We start from the raw sequence: 21,227 nt of genomic DNA, 5'->3' as shown, positions 1-21,227 counted from the left end.
CGGTAACCTAAGTGCCGGCCCGTGTAATTTACAGCGCGGGCCATTAGCTCGAATGAGGGTCGATAGGATAGTAATAACCACTATATGGGCGCACTGCACGAGAGAGGACGCGCCCGTAATAATGGCGAGCGGATTAATAAACACTACGAGTGGACTAGAGTCTACTGCTAAGCGAGATTTATTAATGAGTCGCGCGATCGTAGAACCGAAGACCGATAAATGTTTCATAGACATCGCGCGACGCTAAAACCGATATAAATATTAACGATGTGATCGATAAGATTCTAAATATTTGTATCATTAATTGCTCATTGGCGTGCTCATTCGCAATTTCACGTCGCGCTAAGAAGGGCAATTAAAAGAGAGAAGATCGCCAAGAAGCTGTTCGCGAAGTAAATTTAGAGACAGGCGTATCGAGGATTTAACGTTCCCTAAACGCGCCGCGGCTAATGATCCGACTAATTAAGCTTCGTTAGACGAAGAATTTCCAGAAGAAACAGGGTCGTGCGTTAACGTTTTCCCGTAAGTAATTAGTATTACGTAAACTGGCATGCGGACCGTAGTTTGACAACGTCGACATTCTTGGATATTTCTGGCGAGTCATCTTCACTCGTCGCTTCGAAAACTGCGACACCATAAGAAGGAATGGGTCTAGGGTTTTGCTTGGTAAAGAAAAAGTATAAGGTACAAACTTACTAATGTTGAATCACCTTCGCACTATATATCGCATAGTTTCTAAATTGCGTCAGTATTGTTAAAATAATAGAAACAGACGTAAATTTGATGATCATATTATATAGACTAAATTAATTATTAATGTTAGCGAAGTGTCTTATCTAATTTAAGAAGATCTCCTAAAAGATCTAAAAGAATATCACGCTTTTTTTTTGTATCAAGACTAGGAATGAAATGCTTAAAAAAATTGTATTTACATTAGCAATGAATTATGACATGGCGATAATCAGCAAACTCTGGCATCTTTGAAGTAAATAATCGTGGAAGCCTTAAAAATATTAATTTTATTTGCAATAATAAAATTTTACTTATACCGCTTATACGAATAAATCAAAAAACGATAATAAATCAATGAAGAAGCAAAAAGCTTTTTTCACTTTTACATATAAATGTGGGATTAAAAGATTCATGATCAGAATAGTTCGGAAAAGAAAACTTGAAATCACGTGAGTTAAGAAATGAGATGCGAAAAGTCAGCAAGAAATACAGAATGATACACGGCTCGGTAAATTTTCCAGAGATAGTATATCATGAAAGGCATATGAATGAATCACTTAGAGAGCATTTATAGCACCTTTCGAATCCGCTGAATTATGAGTCGTGCAGAGAAAAATTGGCGGACTCTTTTGTGATCGCAACGAGAGCTTCATCCGGAGCTCGAATTCCCAAATTTTCGCAAACTACTCTGCTCGTTGTCTCCCGCTCGGGAACAGAGAAGAAAATGTCACGCGCTTACTGCACTCCTCACGCCAAAGACGCGATATATATTCTTATTTGTTGCCGCGTAATATTTCCGCCGCTTCCGTGAAAATGTATACGCACGACGGATTCCTAAGGGAATTGCGTTCCTCCGCCCTTCCGTGAATTCCGCCGTAGCCGGGAAGACATCGAGTCGCTTTCTAGTTTCGCTTCGATGCTGGTGAACACGAGTCCTCCTCCCTGAACCCGAATCCCGGAAAAGAACGGGAAATAGAGAGATTGGTAAGCATAGGTGAGGGAAGGTATACGTCGACTCTCCCAATGAAATCTCGCCTTGCTCTTCCATCTTTCGAGGAATTGGAACCTCTGCAGGCTCGATTCTTCATAGGCCGCCTTTCTGCTTCTAAAAACTTCGAGTAATACGCGATTTTTCATAGGAAAACGGAAACCTCATGGGACTCTTCTATATCGCTGAATATCGAGATATTTTGGTGACTCCTCGTAAATAAATGCTCAGTGTGAATCCTTCAAAAATAATTCAACTAATTGACAGTTAAAAATTCTTATTTTTAACTTTATCGAAAATTAAAATGTCAACAATAATTTAATTCTAAAATAGATATTTGAAATTAATCGAAAATTGAAAGTATACGCATTTTAATTTTCATATCTTTGTTTATCAACACTGTTAAATTCATAATGACAAATTATTCTTAATTTGATCATTTTTAATCATCTCTATAGGTCACCACTGCTCCTATTCAATATGTCGTTAATTTTACTAAAACAATAGAGTCACACAATTTAAGAAAAAAATGTATGACATTTGATTCAAATTTAGTTTATTATTTAAACAGTGAATATCTACGATTTTTGATCGTTTATTATACTCAAAAATTGTTTATATTTGATACTCTTTATTTCGAACCGGTCAAGCGATATCACCGTGGACGAATTTAAGAAAAAAATGTATGACATTTAATTCAAATTTAGTTTATTATTTAAACAGTGAATATCTACGATTTTTGATCGTTTATTATACTCAAAAATTGTTTATATTTGATACTCTTTATTTCGAACCGGTCAAGCGATATCACCGTGGACGAATTTAAGAAAAAAATGTATGACATTTAATTCAAATTTAGTTTATTATTTAAACAGTGAATATCTACGATTTTTGGTCGTTTATTATACTCAAAAATTGTTTATATTTGATACTCTTTATTTCGAACCGGTCAAGCGATATCACCGTGGACGAATTTAAGAAAAAAATGTATGACATTTAATTCAAATTTAGTTTATTATTTAAACAGTGAATATCTACGATTTTTGATCGTTTATTATACTCAAAGATTGTTTATATTTGATACTCTTTATTTCGAACCGGTCAAGCGATATCACCGTGGACGAATTTAAGAAAAAAATGTATGACATTTAATTCAAATTTAGTTTATTATTTAAACAGTGAATATCTACGATTTTTGATCGTTTATTATACTCAAAGATTGTTTATATTTGATACTCTTTATTTCGAACCGGTCAAGCGATATCACCGTGAACGAAAGGAGTGGCGGCTATGGTACACCGTATAATTGCACCGCTGCCTAGCACCCTGCGGTCAGGGACTAGAGTGCACTCTCGCATTCCGCGGACGTAGCCGGCCACGAGAGCGCTAATGCCTCGTCCAACTGGATGTCGCATGTCCGAGAGTATACCAACGTTCCGCAGGAGCTCGAGCGAATATCCTTGTCCGGCTGCGTTAACGTGGTCTCGCGAGCTGCGGACGACACGTCTCGCCTCGTTTTACAAGTGCACTGAAAGACGTTAACAAGGCAGCGAGAATCCCGTAATTCTCATCCTCTCAACTGTCATCAAGCGTCACGTATGATTAACGCGTGTCGACTAGCGAGCAAAGTGTCTCATGTTGTCTGGAAAATTTCCTAGAAGAGTAATATCATGCTTTGTATCTATCTATGACTGACAAGTAAATGTTAAAAAAAAAACTTTAGAAAAATAGATTTCCGTGTAATTAAAAAATGAAATTATAAATGATAAGTATTATCGAAATACTTTGTACACAAATGTATTGATTAATCCATAAATAGTCGCCCAAGACATTTTGATACCCTAGCAGAAAAATAATATAAATTATAAAATGGATGAAGGAGAAATATTTAATATAATTTCTTTCTTTCTATATATATAAATAACTTTTTACTTTCTTCTCTAATGACGTTGTTTACAAATATGTAATTAAAATATGTAATTACATCAAAAACCCGTAATAAAAAATTCTATTAATTAATATCTTCATTTTTTAAAGATACTGTCACAATAAGTTACTTAATGTTTGCTTATTTCGTTTGTAATATTTGTTTAATTTTTGCATTATTACTTTTTTTTTTTTAGAAAATTATGAGTAAATCTATATCCATAATATTCTCAAATATTTATAAATCAGAAATCAATAATACAAGATGTTGTTGACAAGAGTAATTTTTGAACAATATCCATTAATAGTGATTTTTAATTAGGATGTAAAAATATTCTAGGTGATCATTTACGTAGAAAAAAAATTAAGTGACTATTCCTGGTAAGCATTCATATACATGCATATTTATTCCAATATCGATGGGTTTCTGGAGAACATTTCATTTAAAAATAAAATCTTTTCTTAAGGAGTAAACCTAAATAAAATCAAAACTGTTCCTGACAGATCAATTTATTTAAATTTGTCATAAAATAAACACAATTTCTCAAGAAAAAGATGATTGCAAAGAAAAATTCAACGTGAAAAATAAGATTCGTGGAATAGAATTTTTACTAAATTTATTGAAATTCAACTGCTATAACATGACCGAAGTAAAAGGTTCCTGGGGTTTTGAAAGAAATGCAATCTTGCCTCTCGATGTACCTACATTTTTCGCGCTCGGAATACGAGCTAAAATCACCTCATTCGGGATTTAGTGTACGCAGTACCGCGTATGCGCACGTAGCTAATGAATCACCTATTCCCGCGTATGAAAAGCCCATTTTACGTTAATTTCTTTAATATTCCATTAAAATTGTTAACTTTGTCGGCGCAAAGGGTCGGAGTTATGAACGGCGAGTTTTTAACGGGCTTCGTTGCCCCTTCCCTGGAATAATAGCGCGTCCACACGCGCGCGTATTTTTCTACCACGCTCGTCGCCGCTCATATTGCGAAACGATATTACCCGCTTTATAACGTATAAATGTACTCGATACGCGCGGTCGAATGAAAAGCCCCGATCGATGCAGCAACGGCCTCGTGGAAAACGTAACTTCTCGCGCTGCAAATTTACAAAACGCACACGAGGGAGAAAGAGAGAGAATTTCACTCGGCGAGTCGTACGAATTCGAGAATCGCGTAATAAACTTCGGGAATTCAATTTATTGAAAAATTTCATGCAATTATGTGGAAAAGAGAAATCTCCCGCAGAAATAATTAGTGTATGCAAAATCTTGTACGAAGCAATAGATTTCTGCATTCAGATTTCTTGCATCACTTTATAAAGCTTTCAAAAATTTGCATCGTTAACCGCATACATTTATTATTACAATCGCGTTAGTCATCCATCGACACTTCTTTCTATAAATCGCGATCGTAATCCGACGTTTCAAATTAATTTCCATCGTATTTTCTTTCATCGCTGGTTAAAACTGATTGTAGGCTTATAATGTAGAACTATCTCAAAATGGGACGTTAATATCGAATCAAGTTTCTACCTGCAGCAGGTACACGGTTGTAAAGATTCTCTGTGTGACTGGGATTAGGTGTATGAACGATGCTGGAAGCCGGAAGGCATGTGGACGGATCGTAAAGCCGATAGTCGTTGGCTTAACGAGCCCGTTAAAGCAATCGCGGTGAGTCGCGTGTCCGAAGTGACGAGGGACATCCGTAGATCGTAAAGAGAAAGAGAGAAGGAGGCAGAAGAGAGAGAGAGAGAGAGAGAGAGAGAGAGAGAGAGAGAGAGAGAGAGAGAAAGAGAGAGAGAGAGGATGAGAACACATATATTTACTGAGGGATTTGGTAATCCCTTAACTGCACAAAATAAAAAAGCAAACCGTTTGAACATTAATCTACACTAAAAAAGAAAAATATAATTAGAATTCGCGCAATGCTCGTATAAAAAAGAAAGAAATAAAATTAAAAGAGACAAAGAGATAAATGTATAAAATACTGTTAGTGATTTTGGGCAAAAATAAAGCAGAATACAGTAAGGTGCATGTATGATAATTAAAAATAATAAAACATAATAATACTTAAAAGAGAAATGTACTTAAGAGTTATATTAAATTATGTTAAGCATATATTACTAAAATTTTATTTAAATATCTATAAAAGGATTTCGAAGATAATTGATAAAGAAGGTAAAATAGTAAGCTAAAGAAGAAAGTACAGAGAGCGATCCATATAATTGGAATTAAATGGCAATAATCACAATTTTACTGAATCAAAAGGGATTTATACAAATACATTTTAGCTCGAAAAATTAATGAGACAATGACAATAATTTGAAAGTATATATAATTACAGTACTTTTAAAGTTAAAATTATTAAAATGAAATTACTGTACATTAATTGCTTTGAAATTACTTTGTATAAATTAAGTTTAAAATTAAATCAGAGAAATATAAATTCTCTTTGACTATCTACTTCCCGTTGATAATTGATAAATCAACCAATCAGAAAAAGAAGAAAGAAATGAGAGGAAGAAGACAAAAAGAGGAAAAGAGAGAAAAAGATACAGTCGCTGTTGTCGCCACGTGCGAAAGGAGAGGCGAAAAGATTTATTGCCGCATAATATCTCGACATGGTGAGCCACGCAACTCGGCGTATTATTATGATAAGTGCTCATGTGGGAGTCATGAATGACACGTGGCGAGTGCTTCACGTCACATTTCAAAGACCTATTTAGAGACGGGATGATTTTCAAACGTCGTCACGTATATGAACAATTCATATACGACTCGCTATGTGATACGAGTTTTTTTTTATTTTAATTCACGCAGTCTATTATATCATATATGTCTATCATTCATGCGCTGCTACAAATATCACTCGGGTATGACACTAACGCGAAATTTTCGCACGTTTTTATAATATCATCTCGATGCAATTGTAAATGTTTCTGTTCATTGCACATTAAAGCATCAATTTTTTTCACTTCAGTTTTCCATATTTTTATTCTTTCGTATATTTGATTACAGTAACTATCCAATATGACCCATTTTATGCGTTGCGATTTTTGTTAAATCCAATATTGAAAACTGGTAATCAGATTCAAAATAAGTGTAGGAGATTTTAACTGTTCGTGTAAATTACTTACTCTCTAATTCTTTGGGTTACACTAAAAAAAATTTACAATATTTCAATAAATAAATTTATAATTTAAAATTAAATTTTAATAAGTTAAAGTTAAGTATTTTTTTTAATTGAACAAATATTTATTTACTGTACGCAAATATCCCATTGATATTATTTAAACAAATATTTATTAAAACTTCGTAAATTTTTTTTCAATATAGGATCTCACTCTAAAGAATAAAATCTTATCTTTAAAGATTAAAAATTCTGCCTTTCTTTTTCAAAAGTGACAGAATTTTCACTTTTTAGAGTGAGATTTCACTCCAAAGAATTTAGAGTACTCATCAAGTAGGCCATATTAGATCATATGTTAAAATATATAATTAGTTGAGTTTTTTTTTACATTTTGTTCACAATAATCTTCTTTAAAAACAAGGCTATTTATCATTCTTCAGAAGACGTCATACGGTAGCAATTATAACTTAACAGTAAATGGACATTATTTGTCGTCACAGTATTTAGCATTACGTAATGTAAACAGGAGTCGCACAATGTGAGTACACCGTCCAAGCCGACTTTAAACCGTATCGTTGAAAAATCTTATGAATATGCATCACTCGCGTAGACGTGCTTACGTATGCGTGCGTGCATAATACTAGATGCACGAATATCACCTTCCACACTATTGACATTTCCATGACACATACTTGTGAAGAACAGCACACACGCGGCGCACGAAGAAAGGGGTCGAAGAAATGGAAGGGGATGAGAGGAAACGAGCAAGATTATCTGCGGCGTGACAGGGGATTATGTCTGCCTGTCTACTAAACCGTCTTCTGCCCTCGTGCTCGTTTCTCCTCTGTTTCTACATTCTCACCGTCTGAGCGTGGCACCGTAAATATAAAGCAGCGATGCAGGCTATAACGATGCAAAAGTGGCTCAGCGAAAATTCGAGTCAGATCGTAGCTTCTTCCATTTCTGTCAGCGATGAAGAAATCCAGAATCCCCTCCGATACTCGCTGCGGGAAGGATTTCAAGTAGACGATATGAACTTGAAAAGATAATCGTGATAAAATTCGCTCGCGGCATTATATCGTAAAAGATACGATAAATATTTGTATTACTTATACAATATATATATATATACCGTTCTCGGCATTTCCATCTTTTATTTTATTTACGTAATACAAAAACATCTATTAAGAGAATTATCCGGTACAAAGATGCAGCGTTAGTTTGTACAGCATAAAATTATCAAGGATAACCGTTTTACGCGCATTTATCTCGCTCGTGAGATGTATAGCTGGGGCAATAAAAATTATATGTAAAAAGTGGGCGCATTGCGGCGGGAACGGAACGAGCGCAGGGATCGACGTCGTTGACTTTTTGAGAGGTATTCCCCTTCATGAATGTTGCAACGGGAGCGGACGCTGCAACCCCTCGCGGCTGTAAAACCAGGATGCTTCTTACCGCCGAGATTTTAATATTTGATCTCGTGACGCGCGAGTGAGGAGAAAAGAGAAAGAGAGAAAAAGAGGAAAGAGAGAGAGACAGAAAGTTCGGGATACACTGGGGCCGAGATAACGGCTGCAAAAAGCTGCAAACGTGAAAAAGATAAAGATTCATATTAGAAATCACGAGGCTTCGACGTTTAAATATTCATTCATGGGTGCTTAAAATAAATAGACGCGGTAAACCGAGTCTGTTTAACCGAGAACTCTTAGCGGTCTCTTCGCGGTTAAATGTTGTAAACTTTTTAATCTTTGCTGCGAAAACGTTCAATAAACGGTGCAGTGATGAATTAATAAAATATTATTTGCAGTTTGTCGCACTGCGCATCAGGGATGCCTTTGATTAATCTCTACTTCCTTTAAATAATAACTGCATAAATTAAAAGCTGTCTTTATTTATTAAAAAACACAGAGCGCAAATATATATAAATATATAAAACATGTGTAAAAGTATATTTTATATAAAATGTATAAATTTATTAATTCAAAAATTGAATATAATATATCTCTAAACTATATGCAGCGCATATTAAATCTTAAAACGTGTATTAAAAAAAAAACAATCATGATTGGATGATAACAAAATATGTTTGTTGAGCAAATTTTGATAGAAGTAAACAGAACTTTTGATTATTACAATCAAATATTTTGATATACAATCAGAACACAGATTTAAATTTTGATTGATTGGGTATATTATAATAATACCCACATATCCAGTTATTACCATTATAAAAGAAAAAAGAGCAATAAAAGATAATTTGATTAACGTAAATGGTTGAAAAAGAATTAAACAGAATTTCTTGTTATCTTAATTAAATAATTTCGTACTTAATCAAAAATTTTTTTATTTTTCTAGAACGCAATCAATTTTGTCCGATTATTTTAACTAAAATTATTAATCATATTTCATCAGTTTAGTTGTTATATTATTACGGATTATATTATTTCAGATTAATTCAATCAATTCTTTTTAGTGCGTTGAGATCCAAGTCATATCGAAATATATGCATAAACTCAAAAACAATGTTGTGAAGCTTACATAAGACGACTGACAATATTAGAACGCAAATCGACGATCGATGTTCTCCTCATGTTGCCAGCTTTCGTCGACCGGCTAATACGAGGCACGAATTCGATTTTCGCCCTAGATGGGCCGATAATGCGGATACGCGGCTGTTAAACCAGAAGTGTTCGCATTCCATATATGCGAACCTAGCGGCTGTGACCTAGCCTTCCAAAGGTAACCCAATTAATGGGTGCATTACCGAACATTCACTGCATTACATTGAACCGAATACTCATATACGCTGCTCATGTAATTCCGTAATTTACTCACTTCTCTAAAAAGACTCAAATCAAAATTCTGTAAAAATTGAAACATCCAATTTTAATTTTCGTTCTTTAAATCTATGTATTTGCCCGTGTAAATCAAATGCAAAAAACTGACAATCAATACACATATATATTCATTCTTATAATTCTTACATTATATTGTAATGTATTATAAAGTAAATTACATAGAAATTATGTTAATTAAAAAAATAAAAATTACGATTTTTTAAAAATTTTAAAAGTTTACAAATTTTTACAAGTTTTACAAATTTACGAATACATCCTTTCTTTATATTATTTGTTTTAAATTTATATTATTAATTCCATCATTTTTAAGCTTTAAGTCGTTCTGAATGCATCATACAATTAATCTAGAATTAAATTGTATTATCAGGTTATTTTGCACATGGAATATTCTCATTTTCATCAGTAAAGATCATACAGAGAGCAGTTAATAATCCATTAATGTCTCTTTTAATCCAATGAATTGCTATCTTATCACGAGTATATTTCGTCGATTGAGCTGTACCATGACATAATCGCACCCGCATTCGAGAATGAGATCAAAACGAGGCTGGTATCAACGGGATGGGTTGTACCTTTCTAATTAGGGGAAGGCCGATACGTTTTGCGAGCGAACGAAACTCTAATTAGGCGGGGGCTGCGGGCGTATCGTGCTGTAGCAATCGACGCTGTCATTTCATGCGAAAGAGATTGGCTTTACATCACCTTATCAGTGTAGCGCACTCTTTGAGCGCGAAACATCGAGCTTCCTACCTGGCAGACTCGAAGTATCGAATCGACGTTGCTGTGTGACGCTCTCAAAGCGAAAGATACGTTTAATGCCTCGTGAAAGGGGCGTTAATTAAGAGCTTCCGGCTTAACCGCGTTGAACAAGATCGGTAAAGAGGAGGAAAATAGAGTTGAATTCTGCATGTTCTCTCTCTCTCTCTCTCTCTCTCTCTCTCTCTCTCTCTCTCTCTCTAAATGTTCATCAAAATGCAAATTGCATTTAGCTTAGCGTTAACATACGACTGATGTTTAATTTGCAGTAGTGACTTACGATTCAATACCGAATTTTCTCTCAAACTAGAAAGAGCTTTTCAATATAAAGAAATATCGGAAAATATCACGTCAAGTTTCATTTCGTATCGATAAATATATTTAGCAAAAAAGATAATATTACAAGAAAAATTTATAAAAATGACATCATTATTCGTATTATTGTAAATCGTGTCACTGCTCCGGGATTGACACGTCAGTGTTCCTGTGAGAAAATTGTCCAATAATAGGAAAAAATAAAAAAGAAAACCAAGCTAACAGCTTGTCAAAACTTGCACTAGAAAAATATCTTAAAAACAGATAGATAAATCAGAAGATTGTAATTATATCAATCAGAATTTCGGTTATTTTAACTAGAATTCTAGTAGATGTAACCTGAAAACTCTCACATTCTTTGTTATTCAAATTAATTCAACCACATATTGTTTTCAGTGTTGTGGATATGAATAGATTAAGAACATTACGTTTTAAAAATATCAATTTTGTCATTTTGTTGATCGACGAAAGCTAAACGATTGTCTTAATAGAAAAATATTCAATATTTCACGCGCGGCCTGTCATATATGCTAACGATTTTACTCGATAAGTAAAGATCAGACTTTTTTTATCAGTCCCGAAATCCAGTTTACAAAGCTCACGCTTCGCTAGTTTGACGGAATTTCACTATGTACCATGTAAGCGAACTTTAATCCCGTCAAAACTTTTTCATCTATGCGCGATCGATGGCTTGGATACGGCGCGACACGACGCGATGCCTTGAGATTTGAAGCCCCCGTCGAATTCCCTCTCAAAGAATTCATTCGCCATGATGGCTCGATAAACGGGATCAATTAGGCAAGAATGTCGTCTATACATGGTTCGTCGTTAAAACGCACAAAAGAGTGCAACATTTGCGAGCGTCTTTCAACCCGTTCTCTGGAATTTTCCGGGGATTTTCTCCTTCAAACATAAAGAGAGCCTCATACTTTCTGAGGAATCTTTCTTGAAATTCCTCTTCGTCATCGGCAATTTCATCAAAATCGAAACTGTATAATCCGAAAAATTTGCGAAATAGATAAGTATAATGTATTTATTAATATAAATGACTTCTTCTCCTTCATTTAAAAAATATTATATTATATAAAATAATTCTTCAAATATTTTTAATCTATTTCAAAAAACGTTCATTTGCGATTTTATGACAATTTAATAGAATTTCTGTAAAAAGTTAGAAATATAAATTTTATTTCCTTATAGAAGAGAGGCAAAGAGTTTTTTATAACACACTGTGTTATATAAAACGCTGCTCAAATGCGTTCGATCTGTTTCGAAGGATTTCAAGCGGAATAATGGAGAATATCCGAATAATAAGGGACTTTGATACGCTTACAGCAGTACTTAAAGTTTGACTCTCCTCTTTGGAAGCGTTATTTCTTATTGATCTTGCAAATTGCGTCTTTTTCCGTTCTATTTTATGATATCGGCTCTTTCGAGCGGCACGATTTTCGCCAACTTTCTCGTGTCTACTATTTTCTGAGAGCATTATCCTCGCGAAATTACAAGACAAGCGAAGGAAGATCGAGCAAGTTCCTAAAGCGAGCACGACTTGTACTCTTTGGGAATGATGACTGCACTTTTGTCATTGCACTCCATCTCCGCTTCCGTTTGCCTCCACCTCCACCCTTACTTTCCGCCAAGTTTTTTTAGCCAAGTTTGCCATCGTTCTTCCACCTCCGTGCTTCTCTCGTTTCTCTCAATAGATTTCTACATAGACCTAAAAAATTTAGGGCAGTCTCATAAGTCTGAATAGACTGGTTTTTGGTCTGCCAAGTTCCACTTTGTATGTAAAATATTAGTCTATTGTTTAGCATATTGTGAATATATTGCGAACCAGCAGAAACTCCTCTAGAAAATTGTTTTAGAAAAAAAGTTTAACAGATTGAAAGCGATTATTAATGAATAATATAATCAAGATATTTCATTTTGCCATAGAAAAAATTAATACGTATCAATTAAGACTAATTATCACCATCGTGCTCATTAGCGTCATTATTAAATTGAATGATCAATTCAATTAATATTTCAGCTTCAGTTCGCGATTGCGTTTCAAATCCAACAAACCAAATTGATGTGCAGATTACAAAATTAAAAAATATATTTACAAAAATTTGCATAAATATATTTAATATAAATATTTAATATAAATATTAAATATATTACTAAATTATAAATATTGTATTAAATATTATAAGTACCAAAATCCGCTTGGACCGGAAATAGGATTATTTCTTTTAACTAATTAATTAAAACTCAGATTTATACCGCACAATAGATCGTTACATATAACAGAATTAAAATGTAAAATGTAATCCTTTAAAATCTATCAATTATATCGATTGAAAAGATCCTTTTACAATGATAACCGAAATTTCTTTTCTTTCCTTCTTTTCTGCACGCAAATCTCTAGAAATCTCATTCGCGGATGTACGCAGAAAGTGCGAGGAACGAGATGTTTTCATTTAAAGGATCGTATTAACCCACCTCCGCAGTCCTATTTCCGTTCACTAGTTTCTACAAGGATTTGCTCGCCATCTCGTAATAGTTTGTAGCAATGCGCGCACGTTCTCGCGCATTCATCAACGCGAGAGAGGAGATGTTGCGCATGTCGTTGAGAAATAGTGCATCCAAAATAGAGCACACACAGCCGGGTGTACTTATAGACAGGCATATAAATTCGCCCACTCCCTTTAACTCAATAAAATGCGTTCTAAATCCGCAAATGGTCACTTCGATGGCACGCGAATATCTTTTCGAATGCTCTTATATTTGCAATATCTCGAAAATTTCGAAGCTCGTATCTCAGTTCCAAATATAGCATGCAATAAATAATAACAGATCGTTGCATTGCGGAAACGTTGTCCCTGTAACCTCCTTAAGTCATTTTAAATTAAAAATCGTTTTAGCAATTTCGATTACTCCGAAAATGAAAACTTAAAACTTTACCCTTTAACTATTCGGAGGTAAAGACTACTTTACTGTCAGTTCAACAGAATTTGAAATTGAAATTAGCTCCTCGTACCACGCGATGGAAGAGAAGAGAAAAGATATGTCAAAACAATTGGATTAATTCTACATTTGACATTCACTTGAATTTCATAGGGTGTCGTTATCGTATCGTTCCGCACAGAAGTTACATTGTTAAAGTAGCTTCTGTCGTCATAAATCAACTAACATAAGTTCTCTGTTTAATTAACAACCGAAATTCAAAGTCAACAAGAAACAGTAGAGCTAATATTGGAGGATCTAATATTGAAGGAGATTGCAAAAATTGTTTAAAATACATTCCAATCAGTTTTTATAGTTCAGCTGTTACAATGCTACTTTCATTCACGATCAAATGCACGCACAAATACGCACGTGGGCCCTTCCTTTCACCAAGGATTTTACGGAAGCTCACTTCGGCATCGTTTTCACGGCACCTAACGGCACTTTAAGTACGTCCTCCTACACCTCTCCTTCCATGAGAGAGAAAAAGTTTTGCGGTGAATTTTTCAAGTAACGTCACCCATGCGAGAAGTAAACTTGCACCCTACCATGTCGGCGTCAAAGGATCAATGAAAAGTCGGCTGGATTCCCTTCAAGATAGATCGTGCGATTCCGCGAGTGACGATTTCTTCTGCTTCTTCTTCTGCTTCTTGCCTTTTCAATCTTCCGCCACAAGTGCAGTGAAATCGAGAATAAAAAGCTTCGGAGGTTGGGAATTTCAAACAGTTTTCCAACTTATAGCAGTAAAACAATATTAATCAATCAGCGAATTTTTTCTTGACAAAGAGAAGAAGAACAGTACAATCTTTGCATCAGAGTATCATCATCTAGCTCTTAGGAATTGAGATTCTCCCTTGATAGTTCACTCCAGTATATACTGTAAAGTTCACTGATTAAGATCGATTTTACATGAAGATATATAAAAAGACGAATCTCTATAAGTTCGAAAAATCCTCGTAGGAATTAGAATACCACAATGAGAAGAGAAGTTACCGATTGAAAACTGAAAAGAATTTCTCCTTTCTCAACTCGTATTTGTTCGCTTCTCGACGAAATAATCGCGAAATTACAGTCGTAGAGATGCGGCCATTCGACTCTTTGAATTCACCATCGTTCCGCTGATTCTACTGTCGTGTAAACGCAGTGGTTTTACCGGTGCCAGTCAATTGTTTTGCGCGCGCAAATCAAGACAATTCGGTCAAAGAATCCGTGAAAAGATTCAGGAGAAGAGTTTACACTCGTCCTCCGCTCTGCGACGAAAGATCTCTTTGCTGGCAAAGAACCGGAAAAAAGGAGAACGTGAATCGAGAGGAGTTGAGAGAAGGAAGGCTTTCTTTGCCACCTGGAAGACAATTACTGGCCTGGAGAGAAGCTCCCTTCTCTCTCTCTCTCTCTCTCTCTCTCTTTCTCTCTCTCTGTCTCTACCGGGAGCTTTCAATTAGTAAGTTGCGAGCGAGATCCTTCCGTAGAATCGGTAGAATCCCGCCGCAGGAAACAACTTCAATGTGGAAGACGCTTCGTCGCATAAAGACCCTCTAATAACAGTCACGAAGTAACAACCCCCGATTTACTTCAGTCATCAGTAAAGTCAGTCGATAAAATAATGATAAATCTCAGAGAAGGAGCTTTGACGGAATTTCTAACAGCGATTGTAAACAAAGAGTGAAATAGACATCAAAATTTTAACACGTGAAAGTTAAACTTTAACGTCATTCTATACCCTACTTAAGTGAGGTATCAGTTCTCGAATTCTATTTTAGAATAAAATCGTTACAAAACATTTATTATCACTAACTCTAATTAATACACACTTCACCGAGGTCTCGAAAATCTCAATGAAATTATTATTGGTAAAATTAGTAAATAAAGGAACAATTACGGGTAATTATAATCTTTATTCCTGAGTAAATAGTGACGTATTTGTAATTTATTTACGATTGATAAAAAAAATTAATCACAATACAGTAATTTTTTCAAGCACTGAAAAAATGATAGCGGGAGGGTGGGAGAGGGGAGAGAATTTTCTAAACTCCTGTTACTCCTATCGTAACCATGTATACGAAAAATAAATAATTAGTGTAAAGTTAGAATTAAATTAGATAAAATAATTTTGAAATGTTAATATAGAAAAAAATAGTAATTAAAATTTATACTACTTCATTTTCAATTTTTATTGAAAGATAACTTCAGTTTATTTCAAGATTTGCTGTCATCACCATTTCTGAGACCATTTTTGCGGGCTTGTTCTGCATTATTTACGTGTATACAGGGTTGATCATACAATGAGGTTCACCTAAACTCCCAATGTGTAATCCAGGCCCATAATTACTATCTCCCTACTTCTCCTATTCCTCCCCCCTCCATCCCCCCTACTTATGCACACATTCGTGTATACCAATGATCATTTGCAAAACGAAACGTGCACTATGCTGCGTCGCGTTGATGCGGGATGAAATACCGTCGCTTGATTTTCAACGCCGAACTCCAGTACGGCTTTCAGAAAGTTTTCAGGTGGAGGGAGGAAGGAGGGAGAAACGTTTACGAGAAGGCAGAAGTTATCGTGACTATCCATAGAACACGTCGGTGCGTGTTTACGACGCGGAACAAAATTTGTGGACAGAGATGGATCCGCGAACGTTTAGAAGATCCGTCGATATATTTCAACCAAGTTTTTTCACAAATTTGAGAATCAATCTTCCTTTTGAGTCCACGTTTAAACTGAAGTGTAATTAGAGAATCGTTTAACATCAAAAAGTTATCATAAACATAAAAGGACAAGTTATATTGTTTTGATAATTTCGTGTGTTAAACATTTTCAAAAGTAAAAAATTAGCCCGTTTTATGTATTCTTAATGTACTTTTAGTGATGTTACACAATTGAATCTCTATTAATTGCCGTGGTAATAATACATAGTTTCATGAAGTTTCAGCGTGCTTTCAAAGTTAAACGAGAAATGACGCTCCGCTGCAGTTGCATTTTACATCAATTTGCTATGAATAATGGTGTTAGCAATTTCCGCATGGTGTAAAGCGGCTGTTTACCCGAGGAAACGTTTGCATGATGCAAACTCCCTGTTTGCGTACAGCCAAACATTTCACGCGTGAATGTAGGACTATAAATTATGCAAGTTCCCGAAGGGAGATAATGTATTTTACTTGATAAATTAAATAATACGTTTCTCATCTTTACCGAGATCTAAGATATTCTACGATCTTATCTAGTCTATTCGTTTGTCAATCTAACTTTCTTTATTTTTAATTAATTAATGCATTTAAATTTCATACTTATTTTGCATTTTATTTCATTTTGCCTCTTTAAACGCTTCTCGTGGAGTCAAATCTCACTCGAAGAGATCGAAAGTTGAGCCAGTCTTGAAAAAAGAATAAAAATAATGTCACTCTTGTTCAAGAGTGGTAGATTTTTATTCTTTTTGAAGTGAGATTTTAGAATTTACTCTTTTAGAATGAGATTCACTCCAAAGGAGTGAATTCTCCATCCCTTTTTTGGTGTGTAATACCAGGGTAGATAAAATTTTACTCCAAAAAAGGGATTGAGATTTTTCCTTTGGAGTGATTCTCATTCCAAAAGAGTAAATCTCATTCTAAAAAGAGTGAAAATCTGCCATTCTTAAACAAGAATAGTAGTGTTTTACTCTTTTTTTCAAGACTGGATCAATTTTCAATCTCTTCGAATAAAATCCATTTTTCTAAATTCCACGAAATTTAGAGAGTACTTTCTGAGAATATCTCTCTCTCTCATTTCTTTTACTAGATGCTATTTACGTTTTCAATTAGATCTGTATAAAAATTTTAATTATTAATGTCTACTACTTTGCTGACCTGCTTAATTAATATAAATGCATTTTATCCTTTTCCATTTTTTTTTTCTTTTATCGTTTTGTATCCTTCGGAAATATCGAGTGCGCGCAAATTTAGAGTCTTCTTTTACTGTTGTTCGGGATAAGAGTAGAAGGAAATGAACACATGGGTTACTGAGAGAAAGATGAAAATCCAAACGAGAGATATTATTCCTCGCGGGTGGGGTTACATTGGTGGATGCAACTTTTTTCTGTGTGTTAGTAGTGGCATTCTTCTCCCCCGCCCCGCGTTCGAACGGAAGTACTAAAATTGAAAATCCATTATCTCTGTTTTTTTGCACCGACGCCAGCGAATATTTACGCTCATACTCTGTGAGTTTTTCGACGCGGCGAAAACAAGCGCAACTTTCACTTCCCATTCCACGACGTTAGCCAAAATTGAACGCCCTCGTAGAGATGATACACAATTGGAGATTAACCGTTTGGAGTTAATCGACCGTTGTAGAGATTAGATTGTGCGCATCACGGTATGTGTGCTTGGCTCGTGTAAAAAAATTTAGATACGTCTGAAATTTATTTCAACGACCATTAATAGCAAACTAATCCTTAGATATTTATCTACAATATTACCAAGATATAAACTTTAAATATCCTGGTTAAATTTTAGATATGATATACTTATCTAAACATACAAATTGTTCAATAGTTACAATACGATATTCGAATATGGAATACATATATACGTATACTTGTTGAAAGAATAGTAATTTAAAAATTTTGGGAGTGAATAAAAATACGAAAACATGAGATTCTTTACGACAATGATACCGCTAGATTATTCGCTGCGAAGAATCAGCGAAAGATTAATGATTTCAAAGCGAGAGAGGAATGTGCTTGAGAAAAATAATGGATTACTTGTACGAAACATAAAAGGGAGATAAAACGGTGAATCGCAATATTGAAAAGCATCGATTGACGTGTACTCGGGGGGGCGAATCTAATAATCCATGCGATTGGACTGATGCCAACCAAAGTCTCTAACACGGTGCCATTGCCGTCGTCGTCGTCGTGCGCACCAGGAAGATGCAATTGCAATCCGTCGGAGAGTCGATGTGCTCGGAAATGGATCATCGTACATTTTCAACGGTTGCTTGGCCCAAGAATTCTGCCGGTCTCTTAACCGCCTAGTCGTAAGAAAACAAATGTTCTAATTTATGATTACAAACGTATTTATGTTTTCAATTTTCAAAAATTTTTAAGAATTTGCTCTCTACTATTTTAAAGATGTATTATACAATTTTTGATTTAATAAAAGGAAAAAATTATGAAAACATTTTTTTACTTTAGATTCTTTTATCTTATATTTGAAAATAAAAAATTTGAAACAAAAAAATTGGCAATTTAGAATCTAGATAAAAAATTATTTCAATAAGAAGTAGACATGTTTTTTTTTTAAGAAAATAATTCAAATGAAATTAAAAAATTTTTGTTTAATTTATTATGAAATTATATTGTAAAATATTTTTTTATTAATTTAATATATATTTTTTTATTAATTTAATTAAATATTTTTTTATTTATTTATTTATAAATGTTGATCTTATTGAACTGTTTTATGTGTATATAAACAATTCAATAAGGTCATTCATTTTTGTATGGAAGCAGGTAAAGCATTTCATAAAAAGAATAAATTTCCAATTTGAATTATTTTTTGCAAACATCTGATATATTCTTAGGATAGCAGACTGAAGAAAATATTCATTACAACTTGGAGCAATGATCGGAAAATCAATTTCGGAATTTTTAATTGGAAGAAAATTCTAAAAACTTTTCACATTTTCGAATTTTCATCCGATGAGTGGATTCTATAGAAAGAATTATTTCAATAGTTCAATTGATTTATTTTATCAGCAAACCTTTTCTGTACAAATACACCAAGTCCAGATTTTTTTTGAAGCTTCGCAAACTGATGTATCTCACGCGATTGAACTGGAGAACGGAGACCAACTGAAATTGTTCCGGTAATATTTCGAACATCAATAAAATCGACGTTTTTGTCACATGAGAAATAGTTTTATCTTTTTGGCTGGACGTATTTCGCGTGCGAGGTATCGAATTAATGACGGGACTCCGCTCGCGGCATCCGTATGGAGGCACGATCGTCGAGAGAGATATTATCTTGCGACTGGAACTCCCCCGAGGGCCAAGTCGAGTGTAACGTTAAAAGGAAAAAGTACGCGCGCCGTACCCCTTCGGATTTAAGTCCGCAATCCCGCAACCTCTCCTGCCGCATTTGCTCCCCTGTGCAAACACGCTTCTTTATGGTAGTTCGCTATTGCAAATGCGGAAATCTCAGATAAAGCATCCACGGGGCGCGAACAGTCGCGCATTATCAGCGTTATACATTGTGTTTGCTCCCGCACATCCCTTCTCGCTTTATGTTCAAAGAGGGGCCTAATCGCGACGGTCCAACTTTTCACGCTTCAGATCAGTGAATCGTGATATCAACGGAAAAATTATAGGACCAGTATAAGATTATAAAATCACGAAAGGAGTGGTTTAACATATGAATCCAAGCACAAATACGATAGAATAAAAAAAAACACGAATATCAATGTGCTATAAAATGTGTAATCAAAGATTTACGTTCAACGATAAATATTAATTTTTTATTAACTTTTTTTAAAATTCCAAGAAAAATTAACGGTTTAATATTACAAATTAAAAACTCAGAAGTGTCATAATTTGAGGATCCACATATAATTCTACAGGTCCACAGTTTATAAATCGTTATTCAAGATGTGTCTATTTCTTTAGAAGTGTACAAATTATTTGTGAAATTACTCACTCGTCTATTCTATCCATTTCTATTCATTTCTTTGTGACAGTATTATATGAGCTCAGCCACACCGCCGTTCCGAAACGCTCAGACGCATAAACGATATAAATGACACGAACGCGGCATTCTCCCTGAGGTCGAAGATATTGTTTCGAAGTCGATAAGTTGGCCTCAAGGGGAGATGCCGGACAAGGACAGACGTACCATAGTACGGCTCGAAGAAGGAAGCATACATGAAAGCTCGCTGGGAGACCACGTCACCTAAGGGATGATCGGTAGTTCAAGAAAATGGCGCCGGCAAAGACAGCAACAAAGCAATGCGTGGCTACGTCTCTGGTCATGTCGCATTTCTCGAGACATTGCTTTTATCGTGACACATTTTACGACAAAATCCATAAAGCAACAGAGTTACATAGTATAACCGATATATTTAATGCAGTAAAAGTTTGACGGAAAAAATGTATAAAATGTAGAATTCATTGTAGAATTCACTGCTCTTTACTTCCGATAATATAACGTAGAATATGGTTGTGCATTTTTTACCGTATTACCTACATCTCACGTCAATCGTCTCAAAAGACATTTGAAAGGAAATGCTACGGTCTTTATTAAATTATAGTAAATGTGCTCCTCTAATTGTAATATTAGGTCCGTTCGCGTTGATTGTACGCGTTGTTTTGCATTTAGAATCCTTGCTTTTTCTTTGTTCAATGCCCGAAAATATATTTATCTTGTTTTAAGTGTAAAAATTTTGGGGAATTTTGAACAAGACGCATAAACTTATTGCAACTACATGTTATATCACTTCTTTTGTCTTTACACTTTTGTGGTAGATTATTTGGACCAGAAGATTAAGATCCCCCCATGAGAGGGAA

General features: G+C 34.7%; 1 protein-coding gene and 1 long non-coding RNA gene across 25 annotated transcripts in view; one reads left to right on the top strand and one right to left on the bottom strand.

Moving 5' to 3' along the window:
* Positions 1-21,227, bottom strand: part of pxb (putative Hedgehog signaling attenuator pxb) — a 647,697-nt gene that overhangs the window by 342,404 nt on the left and 284,066 nt on the right. The window lies entirely within an intron of this gene.
* Positions 1-21,227, top strand: part of LOC105144806 (uncharacterized) — a 450,557-nt gene that overhangs the window by 357,254 nt on the left and 72,076 nt on the right. For 2 of the 22 annotated variants that reach the window (XR_015548177.1, XR_015548170.1), the window contains exon 8: positions 20,402-20,878. The exons of the other annotated variants lie outside the window; for them this stretch is intronic. This is a non-coding gene — a long non-coding RNA (uncharacterized LOC105144806). Of the gene's footprint in view, positions 1-20,401; positions 20,879-21,227 lie in introns of those variants that run through there. 22 annotated transcript variants of the gene reach the window in all.

The sequence above is a fragment of the Acromyrmex echinatior genome, chromosome 18, assembly GCF_024713525.1.
Source record: "Acromyrmex echinatior isolate Ae372 chromosome 18, ASM2471352v2, whole genome shotgun sequence".
Classification (NCBI taxonomy): domain Eukaryota; kingdom Metazoa; phylum Arthropoda; class Insecta; order Hymenoptera; family Formicidae; genus Acromyrmex; species Acromyrmex echinatior.
This window is presented reverse-complemented; position numbering and strand designations above follow the sequence as displayed.